Source organism: Doryrhamphus excisus, linkage group LG6 (assembly GCF_037039965.1).
Source record: "Doryrhamphus excisus strain RoL-2023G ecotype Guam linkage group LG6, RoL_Dexc_Guam_v1.1, whole genome shotgun sequence".
NCBI classification, from domain to species: Eukaryota; Metazoa; Chordata; class Actinopteri; order Syngnathiformes; family Syngnathidae; genus Doryrhamphus; species Doryrhamphus excisus.
This window is the reverse complement of record NC_136362.1, coordinates 24,332,924-24,346,950: the sequence shown is the minus strand read 5'-3', so window position 1 is coordinate 24,346,950 and position 14,027 is coordinate 24,332,924. Positions and strand designations below refer to the sequence as shown.

The window sequence follows — 14,027 nt, the reverse complement described above, 5'->3', positions numbered from 1 at the left end:
TTAGCATGTGAGCGGTAGCGGTATCAATGCCCACATTCTCCATAAACTCCTTTGTTTTACTGATGAAATGTTCCCAAGTAGCGAATACTAATCCGGGCCCCAATCCCTATGTCTCGGCCAAATACAGCCATAGGTATCACCCTAAACTGGATTCAGAGTCCAGAGTGCTAACCATTACACCATGGAACCCTTTGTTTTGGATGTGACTGGCACCTTCTGGCGTATTCTTTCCTGGCAGACATAACATAAGAAACAGCTTGTCTTTCGAGCCGGACTTGAACCAGCGACCTAAGGATGCCAGCTTGAACCTCTACAGTTCTCCGCTTTTCCAAATGAGCTATCGAAGGTCTTGTTGTACAAGGACCAGATAGCACATAGTAGCGCGCCACCAATGGGATCCACCTTAAGGCCACAGCCGCCTCGACAATGGAGGCACAGAACATCCCTGCCTCCTTCTGGATCTTGCAGGTCACTGGGAAGATATTCGGCTCAAAGGACCATTTGGTACCGAACATGAAACTTTTGATCTGAGTGTCCGGGATTCAAGTCGCTGTTCAGGTGACAAGGTCTGAGGTCCACTTGCAAATGCCTCATTTTGCCCTCAAAATACAAGGACAACAGGAAAACACCTTGGTGCTTTATGGAAAATACATGAGGAGCCTGGCTTTTAACTGTAACTGGAAAGGCTTGTGGCCCCGCACACAAACCAAGTATCTTCTGATCAGCTGATCCTTAACATCAGCTGTCACAGACATTGGCGTCGTTTGGGGACCTCATCCTGATCCACGGTTACCACTGATTTGTAGAGTAAGTCAATAAGTCATCATACTCTTACAGGAAGACTCAGTCCAAACACTCAATTGCTGCAGGGCAAGTAGGTTCCACCAAGACTTGAACTTGGATCACTGGATTCAGAGTCCAGAGTGCTAACCATTACAGCATGGAACCCTTTGTTTTGGATGTGACTGGCACCTACTGGCGTAACAATGGAGGCTTTGCAAAACAGGACAACAACTTTACTCTTTGATGAGCGCTTAGTATTTTGGGATACAATCCAGGGGTCTTGTGCTCTCACGGAAATGGCTGTCCTTTTCCAACAGGAGTTGAGATGAAACGTATTCAAATAGACACTCAAATGATCACTCAATCAGAATTACTCCGTTTGCCAATTTCAGACTGCGTGACAATGACTTAAGTCCAACTCCATTGACAGGGAAGCGGAAGTCCTTCAGACAAGACGGTATTGCCATTCTTTCCTGGCAGACATAACATAAGAATCAGCTTGTCCTTCGAGCCGGACTTGAACCAGCGACCTAAGGATGCCAGCTTGAACCTCTACAGTCCTCCGCTCTTCCAACTGAGCTATCGAAGGTCTTGTTGTTTTGGGGCAAATGAGTACAGCCAAGCGTTTGACGGCGTCTTCACTGTGGACTGCTTTCCTTTCCTGAGATGCTGGATGGTGGTCCAGAATCTCTTCGAAGCCGTCCGGAAGTCCTTCTCCATGGCTTCTCCAAACTCCTCCCATGTCAGAGTTATTGCCTCAGCGAATGCCAAAGCCGCGGACCGCTTGGCCTGTCGGTTTCTGTCAGCTGAAGGCCCATGAGCCAAAAAGGCCCAATAGAACCCCTTCAGCTTGACGGCATCCCTCACCAATGGCATCCACCTTAGGGCCACAGCCACCTCGACAATGGAGGCACAGAACATCCCTGCCTCCTTCTGGATCTTGCAGGTCACTGGGAAGATATTCGGCTCAAAGGACCATTTGGTCCCGAACATGAAACTTTTGATCTGAGTGTCCGGGATTCAAGTCCCTGTTCAGGTGACAAGGTCTGAGGTCCACTTGCAAACGCCTCATTTTGCCCTCAGAATACAAGGACAACAGGACAACACCTTGGTACTTTATGGAAAATACATGAGGAGCCAGGCTTTTAAATGGAACTAGAAAGCCTTGTGTCCCCGCACTGTCAGAAGTGGGATTTGAACCCACGCCTCATTAGAGACTGCACCCTGAATGCAGCGCCTTCGACCGCTCGGCCATCCTGACCCTTCACGTCTGGCTCCTTCTGTTCCATGAGAAACTAGGTCAGCTGTGGAATTGATCAAACATCACGATGGCCACATCAATAAAAACTAATATCTAGAGCAGCAAAAGGCCCGATTAGCTCAGTCGGTGGAGCATGAGACTCTTAATCTCATGGTCGTGGGTTCGAGCCCCATGTTTGGCGATTCAGCAGTTTTATTGATACATCTGAAAGATATCTTTCCTGTTGAAAAGTGTTCAACATGCAGAAAACATTTCATTCCAAATACATAAAAACAAGTCTTTTGACCAAAGGCCTGGGGGCTCACTTCGTGTTCAAGTCCCTTCAAAGATAAAGCACATGTCCTTGTTCCTATTTGTCACCTTGATTTTTTTTGTAAAAGAAGGACTTCAAAGGGGCGGCACGGAGGTCTAATGGTTAGCGCGCAGACCTCACAGCTAGGAGACCAGAGTTCAATTCCCACCCTCGGCCATCTCTGTGTGGAGTTTGCATGTTCTCCCCGTGCATGTGTGGGTTTTCTCCGGGTACTCCGGTTTCCTCCCACATTCCAAAACCATGCTAGGTGACTCCAAATTGTCCATAGGTATGAATGTGAGTGTGAATGGTTGTTTGTCTATATGTGCCCTGTGATTGCCTGGCGACCAGTCCAGGGCAGTACCCCGCCTCTTGCCCGAAGACTGCTGGGATAGGCTCCAGCACCCCCGCGACCCTCGTGAGGAAAAGCGGTAGAAAATGAATGAATGAATGAAGGACTTCAAAGGCCTTGTTTCCACCCAGTTTTCGAACTGGGGACCTTTTGCGTGTTGTATCCAGTCGTATTGACTATTGCAATGCCCTGCTTTCTGGTCTTCCTAAAAGAAGTCTACAACTTTTACAACTTTAAAATCATTGCATTGGCTCCCTGTATGTTTCAGGATCCATTTGAAGGTTCTCTTAATGGTTTTTAAATGTCTTAGGGGTTGTGGGCCTTCTTATTTTTCTGAATTTCTTTTATGTTATGAACCCTCGCGGTCCATCAGGTCCTCCAACTCCGACCTGTTATGTGTTCCCAGCCCATCAGTCATCCGGGAAATATAAATTGTGTGTCCAAACTGGGGATGGATGCTCGTGTACACACCTTCAGACATCAAGAACATATCCTTGTTCCTATTTGTCATCTTGATTTTTTTTGTAAAAGGATGTCTTGAAAGGCCATGTTTCCACCCAGTTTCGAACTGGGGACCTTTTGCGTGTGAGGCAAACGTGATAACCACTACACTATGGAAACCTGAAGGAAGGGCCTTTTAAGGGGACTGGTGAAGTCACAAAGCAGTTGCCAAACAATGAAACACGACAATGTGTCCAAAGTGGGGGCAGATTGACAATTGTCCAAATGGACAAAGATTTCTCCTTTGTAGGGAAAATTGTTCCAGAAATAATGGGCTTTTCTTCAACAAAACAAGACATCATAATTGCGGCTTGAAAGAAACACCTTAGCCACCCTCTGGGTCACTTTGATATCTCGGTGGACTCAACTTGTGCCCTTGGAGTCAATGGTTTGTAAATAGGCTTGTAACCTCCTCTAATCTTGTCTGGATGGCTGGATGGCTTTTTGAAGAATGAAGTTAAGGTCCTTTCAGCCAGCCAATAAGCCTTTTCAAACTATTTGCCAAGTCACAACATAAACAGGGATTGTTCTGAAAACCGGGCTTGAACCAGGGACCTTTAGAACTTCCGTCTAACGTTCTCCTAAGTGAGTATTTCAGCTTCTAAGGTGGTGTTCAGCTTTTTCAGTCGTGGGTAAAAGTGGGGGCAGGGTGAAGCTGTGTCTGTGCCACGTATGTTGCTGTGTAGCTGGTCCAGTGTGTTCTCATCTTGGGTTGGAATGTCCCCATGCAGGTAACGGGTGGGGAATACAGTCCGTTGATGAGGATACGAGCTACAGAAAATGGGAAGGATTTCACTGATTGAAGTCTCCAGCTACCATAAAAACAGTCATGGGCCACAAGCCTGTTCTGAATTCCGCTTTGGCCAAGCGACACTACATCGACTCAGTAGCAGTCCTTGTTAGTATAGTGGCCAGTATCTCCGCCTGTCGCATGGAAGATTACGCGGTTCGATTCCCAGACGGGGAGTTCCTGTTTTGTATGTCACGTTGAACCTTGAGCAGGGCTGCGGTTGCAACAACCAGTCCGGGAGAACAAGACCTCTTATTCATCTTCTTCTCCAAGTGCTCAGCTGTGTTGTACAATCTGACAGTCCTTTGCTACCAAAACATTCCAGTCGTGGATAATGGACCTGACCAGGAAAATGACAGCTGTGGGATTTCAACCAGTGGCTCCTGAGCGAAAGGAGCCTTAATCTGGTGCTTTAGACCACTCATCCACACAACCCAAAACGGTGCCCTGATCAGGAAAAAACTGTGACCTTGTGAGGTTCGCTGACAACGGAGGACACTGAAATGGAGCCGCACAAAGGAGGGTACCTGCACTTTTTACGTGTCCGTTGACCAGGTAGACCAGGATTCAATTGGCGGACTTGGAATTGTTTTTATGTGCAGTGACAGCAGTTCACAGACAGCGCTTAAATATGACCCGAACCGTTCGACCGAGGACCAAGACAAATCCTATCTCCAGTCAAAACCTAACCAAATGTCAGTTCCCTGACCGGGAATCGAACAACGGCCGCGGTGGTGAGAGCACCAAGTCCCAGCCAGTAGACAACCAGGGACTGCATCATGGCTGCACGCTGAAAGGCAGAGACTGTGTCGCTTTTGACCTTCTCTGCCAACACTCCATCAGCAGGGGAATTAGCTCAAATGGTAGAGCGCTCGCTTAGCATGTAGAGGTAGCGGGATCAATGCCCGCATTCTCCATAAACTTCTTTGTTTTTTGATGAAATGTTCCCAAGTAGCGAATACTAATCCGGGCCCCAATCCTGATATCTAGGCCAAATACAGCCATAGGTATCACCCTAAACTGGATTCAGAGTCCAGAGTGCTAACCATTACACCATGGAACCCTGTGTTTTTTCATGTGACTGGCACCTTCTGGCGTAACAATGGAGGCTTTGCACACCAGTACAACAACTTTACTCTTTACGGCGTCTCATTGCGGTTGTGGCTGAGAATGCCACTATTGACTGAAGTTGGATTAGATAGTCAAGTCTTGTGGTGGAGAGTCTCAGGTGTGGAGTCTCAGGTGGAGAGGTGTGACGTTTCTGATCGAATTCAGAGGTCATCAGTTGGTCCTGAAAACGGTCTTGGCACTTCTTTTCACGATGAAAGGTATGAAAACAGCCCTGTTGCGTTGGCCGGGAATCGGACCCGGGTCTACCACGTGGATCGATCCTGGACTCATTTCTGATCCTAACATCTCTTTTACAAAAGGCAAAGAACTCCTAGAAGACTGCGGGCATTGATCCCACAACAAGACAAGGTGATACCTATGGCTGTATTTGGCCTAGATATCGTGATTGGGGCCCGGGTTAGTGTTTGGTACTTGGGAACATTTAATCACAAAAAACAAAAGAGATTTTGGAGAATGCGGGCATTGATCCCGCTTCCTCTCACATGCGAAGCGAGCGCTCTACCATTTGAGCTCATTCCCCTGCTGTTGCAGCGTTGGCAGAGACGGTCCAGTCTTATAACTATTTTGGTTCCTTTGCTGGACTACGTCAAAGCGACACAGTCTCTGCCTTTCTGAGTGCAGACCTAAAGCAGTCCCTGGTGGTCTAGTGGCTAGGATTCGGCGCTTTCACCGCTGCGGCTCGGGTTCGATTCCCGGTCAGGGAATTGACATTTGGATGGAGTCGCCAGATGGTCAACCTCCCCCCTGTAGGCGAACTCGTCGTCCACAGTACCGAGGCCATGTCGGCGAAGACGGCAGTACAATGCACAGATACAGCTTCACCCTTCCCCCACTTTAGGCCCAGACTGAAAAAGCAGAACCCACCATCACAGCTAAAATAGCCCACTTGGGAGAGCGTTGGACTGAAGTTCTAAAGGTCCTCACAATAAACCTCACTCCTCCTGATGGTCGTTACGTCTCTCAATAATGGGGCGTTAAAATGTGGATTTTCAAAAGGACAAAGACAATCCATCTGCAACCTGGTCAACGGACACGTAAACAGTGTAGGTACCCTGCTTTGTGCGGCTCCTTTTCAGTGTCCTCCATTGTCAGCGAACCTCACAAGGTCACAGTTTTTTCCTGATCAGGGCACTGTTTTAGGTTGTGCGGATGAGTGGTCTAAAGCACCAGATTAAGGCTCCTTTTGCTCATTGGGCACTGGTTGTTGCACAATTTTCCACAGGAAAGAAATCTTGACGATGTATCACCAAAAGTGCTGAACCGCCCAATGTGGGGCTGAAACTAGCGCACAAGGAATAACTTGTTTAAGTACACCTTTTGGACCTTGATGACCCATCAAGAAGTCAACCTTTGTTGGTTCAATTCTCCCATTCACCATGAGGATGTGTGCTGGTTTAGTGCATATGCAGAACTTAGTTCCCATCGTGTAACCATGTTTCCTGTATTTGAGGTGGTATAGCTCAGTGGTAAAGCATTTACGTAACTGCAGATCAAGAGGTCTCCGGTTCAAATCCAGGTGTCCCCTGATGCACTCCTTTGGTTTAAGAATAGTCTAAGTGTTAGAATAAAATGTAGATACAGGTATTATTTTGTTTGTTATCACCCTTATATCCATTTGCTTAGATAATAGAGAGAGTGTTTGAATGTGCTGAAGAAGGAATGTTCTTGTGAACCTGATCAGAGACCCCCCAGTGACCCCCAGGTCCTGGAGGTGCCTGGATGCACCAACAGCGAGTGTGTTGTGAGTGAAAGGGTGTCATCCCTTTGTGTTAAAGCAGGGGTGGGCAAACTGAGACCTGGGGTCCACATGCAGCCCGAAGGTTTTTTGACCCCGAGAGTGCGGCCCGCGAGTCAATAAGGTTGTCACCCGGTGCTAAAAGCCTTGTGTATACTAGTTGCAAGCAAAGAGACGGACTCGACAGTCTTCTGTGGGAAGACAAGCTGGCAGTCTTGTGTAATAAGATGGACCCACAGTGTTACGGAGTTGGCGGTCTTTCACAATAAGACAGAGTTGGCAGTTTTTGGTACAAAGACGGAGTTGGCGGTCTTGTTAGGCTAGAAAGGGAGTGCCACCGCGGTGAAAGGCCTTTTCGGGGTTTGAATGTGAAAAAGTTTTCAAAGTACGAATGAGTGTGTGAATGGGAGATTTTGTCACTAGACAGGTCTTCATATTAAAGGGTGAGAAAAAGAGTCTTTGAGGAAGCAGAGGCAAGAATTCTCCGCCCTCACTGGGGTAGAAACTTGAGAATTACCTCAAAGAAAAGTTCATTACTCTCTCACTGACAAACAACCCTGTTGTTAGTTTTCCCTAGGAAGCTCATCACAACAGGGACCAAATTATTCCCAAGATGGGAAATAAAAGTGGGAAACCACAAGTCAAAAGGGAGGAACTAAAGTGCAAGGATTGGTGTTATGTGTTTCAGCACCAACCAACCAAAATAAAACATTTAGAAATATGGATTAACGAGTATGGTTTTGACGGACAATTATCAATCCCTAAATTAATTAAATTGCAACAGGATATTGCGAAAAAGAACAAGAATCAAACCAATAAAATGCAAAAGGAAGGGTATGATGACCTGTCATATTGGAAGGAGCTGGCAGAAAAAAGACAGAAAGGCCAGGCTAAAATGAAGAAAGAAAGGACGGCGAGAGAAAGAGCAGAAAGCGAACGTTGTAAAAAGGAAGAGTTACAAAACACAGTAAAAGTAACTGAGAAGAAAGACACAGACACGTTTTATACACACAAGGAAGATAACGAAAGTACAGTTATGCCAACCACAAGAGCGAGCAACAGCAGTCAAAATGAAGGTACAGTAGGTGGACAACCACGAGGGTATCCACAGTTACCTGAACCTCCACATTATGAGGACCATGGTGCCAGACCATCAGCATCAAACCCACCCCAGACAAGAGCTAAACCTCTTTCTGTTGAGTGGTCGAAACAGATGGGAGAAGTATTTTCTCCTAAATCGCCACCTAGTGTTATACCGGAAAACGATGCGTTTCCAATGATAGAAGTACCGAACCCTAATGTAGCCAATGATGAACGTCCCACAATCCTAGTGTATCGTACATGGACACAGGATGATGTAAAGAAGGCCTTAGATGGTGTCACACCTGTAAAAGAGGACGCCGTAAGATTTATTACAGACAACTTGAGAATATCATACCACCTGAACGGAATAGAAGTACAACAAGTGTGGATGACAGTCTTAGGGCCAGAGTGGTGTCTGTGTAAAGGAAATTGGAGCCCCACATATGGCAATGGCCAACCTGTGGCCCATGATGACCCCACATTGGAGCAAAGAATCAATCAGTTGGAAGAGAGAGTCCTAGCAAAGTTCAGGAAAAGAGCTAATTACACAACAATAGGACAATGCAAACAAAAGCATGACGAATCATTTGATGAGTATAGAGTGCGTATGATTACGGTATTCAAACAAAATAGCGGCCTTGCTGAAGATGATGAACCCACAGGCCCATACCAACAACAGTTAAAGAACGCAATACATGCTAATTCAAATCCTGGCATAAAAGGGTGGGTCGATAAACATTTCATTGGAATGCCCACAGCAACTATGGCATACTATATCACACACGTGCAGCATGCAGCATGCAAAATGCAGGTGTTAAGTAACAAAAATAAGATGCAAAAAATAGACACCTTTGTTATAGATAACGGAGAAATCCTCTTTCAAAGTCAAGGACGATTCAGAGGAAAATGTAGAGGAAGAGGTAGAGGAACAGGTAGACAGAATGTACGAAGCTATCCCAACACTACTGGATGTTGGAATTGCGGTGAAGAAGGTCACTTCTCCCGTGATTGTGACAAAGGCCAGTTTAGAAGGCAAGACCAAAAGCCATATTCAGCATGACTAGGCTTGTCTTAACAAATACAACTAGAACCAAATGATGAATAAGTAGTACAATTAGAATTTACAAGAGGTATTTGCCTTTGAACATCCCCGACCGGAAGTCACATTGGAAGTGAATGGTAAGACAATCAGATTCCTTTGTGACTCGGGAGCATGTAGAACAACTTGCAGATATGAATTTCTACATTTCAGATCTGCAGGCAATACATGGCTCAGGACTGCAGGAGGAAAATTTGAAAATAGTGGTCAACTCCCTACCAATAACGTTGTGGTCTCTAGGTCCATCAGATGTAGGACTAATTAAAAGTGCCCAACCTGTACAAATTAAAGCTAAAAATGATTACAGACCATGTGTTAGGCAATACCCAATAAAACCAGATGCATATGAAGGAATAAAACCAGTGATAGCAGATTTGTTAATAGCTAAAGCCTTAGTAGAATGTAACAACTCAAAATGGAACATCCTTATTTTTCCAGTGGGAAAAAGTGCCACTCTCTGTGGGATGGAGAATGATACAGGACAAGTTGTAAATCAAGCTGTGGTGGCCAGAGCACCTTGTGTGCCTGACCCAAACACTGTTAAATTCTTTACGAACAAATGTCACATAGTTCACCATAGTAGACATCAGTAATACATTCTTCTCCATTCCAATAGAGAAAGAAAGTCAGTTCTGGTTTGCATTTACGTTTGCGGAAAAAATATACATACACACGCCTACCGCAAGGATATTGTGAAAGCCCGATAATTTATTCACAAACAATGATAGCCATTATGTCTATGTTTAACCCCCAAATGAAAGCCAGATATTACTATATGTAGATGACATCCTACTAGCGTCACCAGATAGGAAGTCATGTGAAGAAGACACAATAGCCTTTTGCACCATTTAGCGAAAAAAGGCCATAAAGTGAGTAAAGACAAGCTACAATTTTGTAGGCAATGAGAGAAGTATTTAGGCCATCAGTTGACAGGGCAAGGATGAACTATTCTAGCGGAGAGGAAACAAGCAATTTTAAATGCACCTAAACCACAAACAAAAAAGCAAATGATGTCCTTCTTAGGATTCACTAATTAGATGTAGATGTTGGATTCCGAATCATGCACAAATAGTGTCACCATTAACAAACTTAATGTATACAAATGACGTCACTCTTACAGTGGAATGAGGATCAGAAAAAGCATTTTGTGAAATTAAAAGAGTACTGGTAGGAAGTACGATTCTAGCACTACCTGATTACAGCAAAACATTTAAACAAACAGTAGATTATAAAGGTGTGAAGTGAGACTGAGGTCATGTACTCAGTCTTACTACAAGAGTATGGTGCAAAGAAACGACCAATAGCATACTACTCTTCTAAGCTAGATGCAGTAGCATGCGCCATCATACATTGTGTGCGGGCTGTAATAGCAGCATCTAAGGCCGTGGAAACAAGTGCAACCATTGTATTGTTCCATCCACTAGTACTGAAAGTACCTCATGTGGTTTCCACCCTGCTATTACAGACTAACATGACATTTTTGTCTCCTGCTAGACATCTGTCTTGTATGGCGACACTTTTGTCCCAACCACACTTAACACTTGAGCGATGCACTACGCTCAACCCAGCTACCCTTCTACCACTCCCTTAGGAAAGCGAAACACAATGATTGTGATGAACTAACATCTCAAACTGCAAAGTGTAGACCAGACTTATTAGATCAGGCACTAACAAAAAGAGGAGATTTTTGTAGATGGTTCCTCAAAGAAAAATAATTTTGGACAAACAATAACAGGCTATGCAGTTGTTACACAAGATATGGTGTTGAAAGCAGAGCCGTTACCATCCTCTTATTCTGCACAAGCAGCAGAATTAGTAGCACTTACATGCAAACTAATGAAAGGTCAAAGGGTGACGATTTATACTGATAGCCAATATGTATATTCAACAGTACATACCTTTGCACAATACTGCCAAAACAGAGGTATGATAACATAAACAGGAAAACCAGTAACTCATGCATGATTATTAACACCATTACTAGAAGCAGTGCAATTACCAAAACAAATTGATGTATGTAAATGCACGGCACATACAAATAATACTAATACTGATACCCTTAGGAAATGTGTTCGCTGATAAAATGGCAAAACAAGCGGCACTAAAGGAACTGAACCATCTTAAGACTGAAAAAATTACAAGTGGACTTTGAGATATTGGCAGAGTTGCAACAACAAAGTCCAAAACAGGAAATTGACCACTGGCTTAGGAATAAAGCAACCCTGGACAAAAAAGTTTATATATCGACAGATAAGAAACCAATCTTGCCAAAAAAGTGTAAAAGTGGGCTGATATTTTGAGCCATGGTGTTACACATGTCTCAACAGGAGGGATGTGTCACACTATTAACACCCACTTTAATTCGTATTTAAAAAATCATATTCAAAAATTTTTTGTTGAGCGTTTTTAGCGCGTGCAAAACACAACGTCCAGGACAACTTGTGACCGAGGTGTGGCCAATTTCCAAAATCACAATATTAATTTCAAGTAATACACATGGACCTTATTGAGCTAAATAAAAGTGAAGGAAAGTCGGCCCTGATTCTTGCATCCCAGAGCTGTTGTAGATTGGCTTCAGATGGAATAGGGATTATGTGTATGAGATGGACCAGGATCCTGTTCCTGGACCAGATACTTGCTCCTTCACCCCATTATCTTTATTACCTCCTGAGTTTAGTTTTCCAATGAGTGAATGGCCATAAATGCCTGAGACCATCCTAGCCTTTTGGTTCTCCCACAATGATCTCTGCAAAGATAACACGAGACGCAGCACAGGATGCTGTGTCCTGACCTTCTACTAGAGGTTGACAGTGCCTCAGTGTCTCGGAGTGGACCATGATCTTGATCGCACACCTCCACCCTTGCTCTGCCAACAACCTGACAACAACATCCTGATTCAACAACAGCATGCATGAGTCCTCTCATCTCACCAGCCATGCCATAGTGTCCAGTTTTATCTTCACCATGACCTGAAGATCCATCACATGAACTGTGCTCTGACAGCAAACGATCACCTCCAGACATGCATTGTGACTCACTTTCCAAGACTACCGAAGAGTTCAGAAGATGTTTGCTGACATGGTGTTTATGGTGACGACAATCACATCACCAGCCACTAAAGTGGAATGTGGCCGACTCAGAACAAGGACAAGCAAGCACCAGAAATGGCCACCTGCAAGGAGGACATCTAGAGGAGAGACTGGAACAGCAATATGACCCTGGCATGTGCAGCAAAGGAGACTTTGGACCAAAGACTTGATGGAGGACTTTCTTAACAAGCAAGGTGGAAGGAAGCAAGGAGGTGGGGTGTGATGGGATCATGCCTACTCTGACTCATCTGATGCACACACAAACGCATGCACACACACACACACGAACACGCACACACACAAGCAGTACTCGAGAGCAGACATGTGGTGTTGATGTCTTACATCGATGCCATCGGCGTGCCACGAGGGGTACGACCAGAATACAAACTAGTAAATCAGATTGCATCAGGCTTGGAGGAAAGTTTTATCCCATGGATAAGTTAGCAAGAATGTGGATAGGATTAACTACCTCCACTATGACATACAAAAGCTTGGGAACTACATCGAGGCCGCACTCACAGCAATTGGAGAAAAACTCCATGCCAATTCACTCATGGCCTTCCAGAATCGCATCACCTTGGATGGACTGCTGGCACATCAGCAAGGAGTGTGCGCCATGTTCGGCGACCAATGTTGCATGTCCATCCCCAACAATACAGATTCCACAGGAATGCTGATGCGTGCGATCTCTGGTTTAAAGGCGCTAAACACCAAGATGAAGAACACTGGTGTTAACACTGAGGTGTTTGGTGACTGGTGGAGAGCATTTTGGGGACAATGGTCTCCTTATGTGATGTCCGTGCTTATTGCACTCGCTGTTGCCCTTCTTTTGTGTGCCTTATGTGGATGTTGTATCCCTATCTTGAAGATTAGAATCACATAGACTCTCTATTTAACCATGACACCAATGACAACAAGGTAAATGAAATGTAACCCCCTACTGGTGGCAGGTGGCAGCGATGACAGTGATGATGACTAGGACAGTCATTATAGATATGCTCCTGACTTGTTTCTGACTTGTAGTTTGACTCAGATGATGAGAACACTTCCGTTTAAATGTAAGCACATTTTCTGACAAAGATGACCTGCGAGGAAACAACCGAGAGGAGACCCGAAGAGCGACTGCAAACAGATAAAAGCGTGATAAACAGGAGGGAAATGTTAGAATAAAATGTAGATGCAGGTATTATTTTGTTAGTTATCACCCTTATATCCATTTGCTTAGACAATAGAAAGTGTTTGAATGTGCTGAAAAAGGAATGTTCCTGTGACCCTGATCAGAGACCCCCCAGTGACCCCCAGGTCCTGGAGGTGCCTGGACGCACCAACAGCGACTCTGCAGATGCTCATGTTAATCCTGCAAGAATGTGTCAAGATAAAGAACTCATAAAACATTAAAAGTAATTGCTCTCACATACACACACACACATAGACAAACAAATACAGCTCGTGCAACTGCCTTCTCGACCCCCCCTTAGAGTTGCACGACCATGTAGTAGGGACCCCCAAAAGAGAATAAAAAGAGAGGAGTGTGAACTGCATACTCAGAGTGGAGCGGCATGTCACTGGGTATGTTGTTTCACTCTCCTCGCTGCGAGCAACTTTGAATATTGTTGTTTGTCTCTGTCTCTGTTGTCTGTATTTCTGTATTTAAGTGTTTTTACAAGTGTCACAGGAGTTTGAACCTGACAGATTGACAATTGTCCAAATGGACACCTGAAGGAAATGGAAATGGAAACCTGAAGGAAGGGGCTTTTAAGGGGACAGGTGAAGTCAAAAAGCAGTTGCCAAACAATGAAACACGACGATGTGTCCAAAGTGGGGGCAAATTGACAATTGTGCAAATGGACAAAGATTTCTCCTTTGTAGGGAAAATTGTTCCAGAAATAATGGGCTTTTCTTCAACAAAAC

The 14,027-nt window shown here is 44.8% G+C and overlaps 4 non-coding genes across 4 annotated transcripts; 1 reads left to right on the top strand and 3 right to left on the bottom strand.

The window, feature by feature from the left end:
* Nucleotides 1-1,285: 1,285 nt before the first annotated feature.
* On the bottom strand, nucleotides 1,286-1,372 carry trnay-gua (transfer RNA tyrosine (anticodon GUA)). The gene is given in 2 exon segments: nucleotides 1,286-1,321; nucleotides 1,336-1,372. It is a non-coding gene; the product is annotated as a tRNA-Tyr (tRNA).
* A 590-nt stretch (nucleotides 1,373-1,962) lies between these two features.
* trnal-cag (transfer RNA leucine (anticodon CAG)) lies at nucleotides 1,963-2,044 on the bottom strand. Its single transcript has one exon. It is a non-coding gene; the product is annotated as a tRNA-Leu (tRNA).
* A 1,192-nt stretch (nucleotides 2,045-3,236) lies between these two features.
* trnav-cac (transfer RNA valine (anticodon CAC)) lies at nucleotides 3,237-3,309 on the bottom strand. Its single transcript has one exon. It is a non-coding gene; the product is annotated as a tRNA-Val (tRNA).
* A 2,433-nt stretch (nucleotides 3,310-5,742) lies between these two features.
* Nucleotides 5,743-5,814, top strand: trnae-uuc (transfer RNA glutamic acid (anticodon UUC)). Its single transcript has one exon. It is a non-coding gene; the product is annotated as a tRNA-Glu (tRNA).
* Nucleotides 5,815-14,027: the final 8,213 nt, after the last annotated feature.